The 6067-nt window shown below is 46.8% G+C and overlaps 1 protein-coding gene across 6 annotated transcripts in view; it reads right to left on the reverse strand.

Moving 5' to 3' along the window:
• tp53bp1 (tumor protein p53 binding protein, 1) overlaps window positions 1-5809 on the reverse strand; it is a 77336-nt gene extending 71527 nt beyond the window's left edge. For all 6 annotated transcript variants that reach the window (XM_060853962.1, XM_060853964.1, XM_060853961.1 and 3 more), the window contains exon 1: window positions 5723-5809. The gene's annotated coding sequence lies outside the window, so the exon portion shown is untranslated. The remainder of the gene's footprint in view (window positions 1-5722) is intronic.
• Window positions 5810-6067: the final 258 nt, after the last annotated feature.

Below are 6067 nucleotides of genomic sequence, written 5' to 3' on the forward strand. Positions count from 1 at the left end.
AAAGGACACCTGCCATTCACCTTATCTATACCTCCTTCATGTTTTTATAAACCTCAATAAGGTCACTCCTCAACCTCCTACACTACAGTGAAAAAGGTCCTAGCCTATCCAGCCTCTCCCTATAACACCAATCTTCCATTCCTGGCAACATCCGGGTAAATCTTTTTTGAACCCTCTCTAGTTTAATAATATCCTTCCTCTAACACTTGGGAGTAGAATGTGTTCAGGGAGAACGTAGAAAAAGACAGCGCAGTACAGGCCCTTCGGCCCTCGATGTTGCGCCGATCCAAGCCCACCTAACCTACACTAGCCCACTATCCTCCATATGCCTATCCAATGCCCGTTTAAATGCCCATAAAGAGGGAGAGTCCACCGCTGCTACTGGCAGGGCATTCCATGAACTCACGACTCGATGAGTAAAGAATCTACCCCTAACATCTGTCCTATACCTACCACCCCTTAATCTAAAGTTATGCCCCCTCGTAATAGCTGACTCCATACGTGAAAAAAGATTCTCATGGTCAACCCTTATCTAAACCCCTAATCATCTTGTACACCTCTATCAAGTCACCCCTAAACCTTCTTTTCTCCAATGAAAACAGCCCCAAGTGCCTCAGCCTTTCCTCATACGATCTTCCTACCATACCAGGCAACATCCTGGTAAACCTCCTCTGCACCCGTTCCAGTGCCTCCACATCCTTCCTATAGTATGGTGACCAAAACTGCACACAATACTCCAGATGCGGCCGCACCAGAGTCTTATACAACTGCAACATGACCTTAGGACTCCGGAATTCAATTCCTCTATCAATAAAAGCCAGTACACCATATGCCTTCTTCACAGCACTATTTACCTGGGTGGCAACTTTCAGAGATCTGTGTACATGGACACCAAGATCCCTCTGCTCATCCACACTACCAAGTATCCGACCATTAGCCCAGTACCCCATCTTCTTGTTACTCTTACCAAAGTGAATGACTTCACACTTACCTACATTGAACTCCATTTGCAACCTTTCTGCCCAGCTCTGCAACTTATCTATATCCCGCTGTAACCTGCCACATCCTTCCTCACTGTCAACAACTCCACCGACTTTCGTATCATCCGCAAACTTGCTCACCCAACCTTCTAGCCCCTCCTCCAGGTCATTTATAAAAATGACAAACAGCAATGGTCCCAAAACAGATCCTTGCGGAACACCGCTAGTAACTGCACTCCAAGATGAACCTTTACCATCAACTACTACCCTCTGTCTTCTTCCAGCCAGCCAATTCCTAATCCAAACCTCTCTAACGCACCCTCAATGCCATACCTCCGTATTTTTTGCAGTAGCCTACCATGGGGAACCTTATCAAACACCTTACTTAAATCCATATACACCACATCTACCGTTTTACCCTCGTCCACCTCCTTAGTCACCTTCTCAAAGAATTCAATAAAGTTTGTGAGGCACGACCTGCCCTTCACAAAACCATGCTGACTATCCCTGATCACATTATTCCTATCCAGATGTTCATAAATCCTATCCCTTACAATTCTCTCTAAGACTTTGCCCACAACAGAAGTGAGACTCACCGGCCTATAGTTACTAGGATTATCCCTACTCCCCTTCTTGAACAAGGGAACCACATTTGCTATGCTACAAGTAAGAGGCTTTTGTCAAATCTCTCTACCAGTGGGTGTTTGCCTCACCTTGTGTCAGAGCCTGGTATAGTCTCATTAGTAAAGCTTGGTAATTGGGATTAGTCAATAACACCATTACCAATTAGTGAGTTTTGAGAAGATTTGTAGCTCAGGTTGAGGTTGTGGATGTAGGTTTGCTCACTGAGCTGGAAGGTTCATGAACCTACATCCAGAACCATTAGCAATGTATCACGTAATTATCAAGAATGCTCTGGTCTTTGTAAATTCAGGTCTTCCAATAAGCTCAGACCTGCTTTTACAAGTCTTGAATCAATCTCCCCTCTGCCTCAACTACTGACCTGCTCTTAGTCTCTTTAGAATCCCTTTGCTGGTCCTTTTCAGTGATCCAAATTGTTGATCACATGATTTCCAAGTTGGCATCAGTGTGCCAGAAAGACAGTCGACATACAATACCATGTGTAAACAGAATCAGACTCTCACAGCACGGAAACAGACCCTTCAGTCAGCTCCCTTTCATATCTTTCCCCTCTCACTTTAAACCTACGGCCTCTATTTTTGGACTGCCCTCCCCAGGGAAAAAAACCCTCAACTCTTCACCTTAACTCTGTCTCTCATGATTTTATAAACCTCTATAAAGGTCACCCCACAGATTCTGAAGAAAAATGTCCCAGCATCTCCCTATAACTCAGACTCTCCAGACCTGGTAACATCCTTGTAAATCTTTTCTGTACCGTGTCCAATTTAATAATGTCCTTCCTATAGCAGGGCAACCAGAATTGTACACAGTACTCCAGCAGTGGCCTCAACGTTCTGCACATTTACAATATGACATTCCAACTCCCGTACTTAATGCTCTGCCAATGATGTCAGCACATTGAGGGTTTGCTGTTCCAATATTTGGAGACATTTTATCACATTGGCAATTGGTGTTTATTCTTGGGTGTCAGGTCCATTCCAAGGTGATGAGCCAGGATTGAACAAACCATCGACTTCCCTTCACAGTCAGTAAAAGTCTCTGGTGAGGTTGCTTGGGACAATCCCAACCTGATTTATGGAGACTGATTCAATTACAACATTTAAAAGACATTTGGTCATGGATAGGAAAGGCTTAGAGGGAATGGGCCGAACGCAGACAAATGGGAATAGTTCACTTTGGGAAACTTGATTGGCATGGGCGGATTAGGTTGAAAGGCCTAGTTCTGTGCTGCATGACTCTAACTGATTCCAATGTCGACTTCCTATCACCAAGTAGCCCCTGTCAACTGATTCAAAAGATTGTCACTTCATTCAACTCAGGATAAAATTTTCTAAGTTTGTATTTATGTAGCACCTACGCAACTGCAGCTCATCCCAAAGTATTTTGCAGATGGTGAAACACTCATAGATGGCACGGTGGCTCAGTGGTTAGCATTGCTGCCTCACAGCGCCAGGGAGCTGGGTTCGATTCCAGCCTCAGGCGACTGTGTGGCGTTTGCATTTTCTCCCCATGTTTGAATGGGTTTCCTCCCACAATCCAAAGGTGTGCAGGTTGGGTGAAGTAACCATGCTAAATCGCCCATGGTGTTCAGGGACGGTAGGTTAGGTGCATTAATATAGAGTAATGGGGAATGGGTTTGGGTGGGATACTCTTCGGAGGGTCGGTGTGGACTTGTTGGGCTGAAAGGCCTGTTTCCACACTGTGGGGATTTTAAGCTTCTAGTTGCAGTGCCCTCATCTAAAGAAAGATATATAGCGTTGGAGATAGTCCAAAGAAGTTTCACCCGGGTGGTACCCGGAAGAAGGGACTGTCTTACAAAGGAGGGTTTGAGTAGATTAGGCTTATACTCATTGGAACACAGGAAGATGTGGGGGGGAGGGAGGTCTCCAACCTTACGGAAATTTACAAGAGTCTTCAGGGACTTGACAGAGTAGATGCAGACAGGTTGTTACCATTTGTGAGAGTCAAAGGCCAGAGGGCATCATCTCAGAATGAAGGGTCAGACAGACATGAGGAGGAATTTCTTCACACAGGATAGGGAACTTGTTCTAACTATTCTACTTCCATTTTCCAGCACTTGGCCCATAGTAGTGTAAGCCTTGGCAGCGTAAGTGTACATCTAAACACTTTTTAAATATTATGTGGGTTTGTGTCTCTAGTACGATTATAACACAGGTCACCAATTTAGAAACAGCAACCTCCCACAACAGCCACAGGGCATCTGTCTCCGTAATATCAATTGAGGGATCAATACTGGATTATGGTTAGGGACACAGTGGAGAGGTTCGCTGCTCATTTTTGTGGGATCTGAGGGGTTTCGGTGCACCTGAGGGGGCAGGAGGTGTTTTCATTTATCCCCAGGCAGTGTAACACTCCCTCAGCCGCAGCTCACACCCAGAAACATATGCAGCGAAAACTGTTTGGCTTTACTGTGAACAGAGTTTTCCCTGTGCTAATGATTATCCCTTTGTCAAAAAAAAACTCCAATCAGATTGTTATCGTATTGCTGTTTGGTAACAGTCTTTCTTACTTCAGAGCAGTAACTGCACTTTAAAAGTGTTTAATTGTCTGGAAGGTAATTAGGGTCACCCCATGGTCACAAAGAATGCTACAAAGAGGACTTCTTTTACCCCCATTTAATGTCCCAATGCTCCTCCCAGTTTATTCCCTTGTGAACGCCAAGCAACTCAGGAACATCATGTACTGTCCCAGCAGACTTTCAAACTGTTGATCCACAGGATAACCTTTGGTACATTATTCTTTCACAAAACACAAGGAATGCAGCTCAGGGACAAGTGACTTAAAAACTAGGACCACCTCCAAAAATACTCTGAATCCAGACATCACCAAAACTGTAAATAGAGATTATAATGTTCCCGGTTCCCAAGCTTCCAGTACTGGGAAAGATACAAGGTCAAAGGCCAAAAATACAAAATCATAAAAGCCAAACCAGCTGGATAAACTGTTACTGTGTCTAATATTCAAACAATACCTGATAACAAACATGGTGTACAATATCCCCGCATTAGTCCATATCACACACCTGCTGCACTGCTTGTTATAGTCTATTATGTAGACCCTTCGAGGAGAAAGTGAGGACTGCAGATGTTGGAGATCAGAGCTGAAAATGTGTTGCTGGAAAAGCACAGCAGGTCAGGCAGCATCCAAGGAACAGGAAATTTGACGTTTCGGCCGTAAGCCTGAAGAAGGGCTTATGCTCGAAACATTGAATCTCCTGTTCCTTGGATGCTGTCTGACCTGCTGTGCTTTTCCAGCAACACATTTTCAGCTCCTCTACTCCTGTTAGTCAATATCACATAGATGGAGGAGAAAGTGAGGACTGCAGATGCTGGAGTATCAGAGCTGAAAATGTGTTGCTGGAAAAGCGCAGCAGATCGGGCAGCATCCAAGGAGCAGGAAATTCGATGTTTCGGGCATAAGCCCTTCATCAGGAATGGTATCACATAGATGCCATACTCCCCATGTCAGTCAATATCAAACATTCAACATGTGTTAGCGAATATCACACAGATCTATCATAAATCAGTTAATATTTCTCACACATGATATTTGTTAGTCAAAAGCATGCACCCTGTCAAATTCCCATGTTAAACCAATATCTCACACTTGCCACCCTCTTATCCTAAGATCACATTAACTATGTAGCTGCTACAGCCCATATCATACCCCTGTCGTAATCAACCTTTTGCCTATGTGTGCCACAGGCCGTATCACATCTGTGTCACTATTGAGATCACATTCCCTATGGACTATACTCCAGACAACCAGATCCCATGTTGCAGTCAGTGTGAGGCTGTATTACACACCCGCACCGGCCTGTACCGCCCTGCCCACCGGAGTCTATAGCACACCCACACTCTCTCCATACAGCCAGGGTATAGCCGGTGCCGCCTCGCTAGCCCCTTCTTCCCCCACAGGCTGTATACCCAGGCCGGCCACCCGGCCACACTACCCTCCAGCTGATCGCCACCATCGATGAGCTGCCACATGTTTCCCCCGATCGGGAAGCCCTGGCTGTCAGCCCGAGCCCCCTCCCTCCCCGCCCCGGGGGGAGGGACCCCGCTCCGGGGGCTCTCTACCTGCGCTCCCGGCTCCCGGGGCCGGCCGCTCTCTGCGGGAATTCCCAAACTGTTACATTGCCCCCAACACTGTATCCAATCCGCAGCTTCCCGGCCTCCCGATTGGCCAGCCACCCGGATGTGCGTCACTGACGTACACACACACTGGCCAATCACAGGCGGGAGCTCCTGCTTCCAGCGAAGACTGGTGATCAGGGCCACACCCCCAGCCCTCCCCCACCCCATCCCCACCCACCCCCCTCACTCCACTCCCCTTCCCCCACCCCCTCCCTCACCTCCCACACCCCCCATCCCCCACCCCCTCCCTCACCACCCCCTCCCTCACCTCCCCCTCCCTCACCACCC

Source organism: Hemiscyllium ocellatum, chromosome 42 (genome assembly GCF_020745735.1).
Source record: "Hemiscyllium ocellatum isolate sHemOce1 chromosome 42, sHemOce1.pat.X.cur, whole genome shotgun sequence".
In the NCBI taxonomy this organism is placed as follows: domain Eukaryota; kingdom Metazoa; phylum Chordata; class Chondrichthyes; order Orectolobiformes; family Hemiscylliidae; genus Hemiscyllium; species Hemiscyllium ocellatum.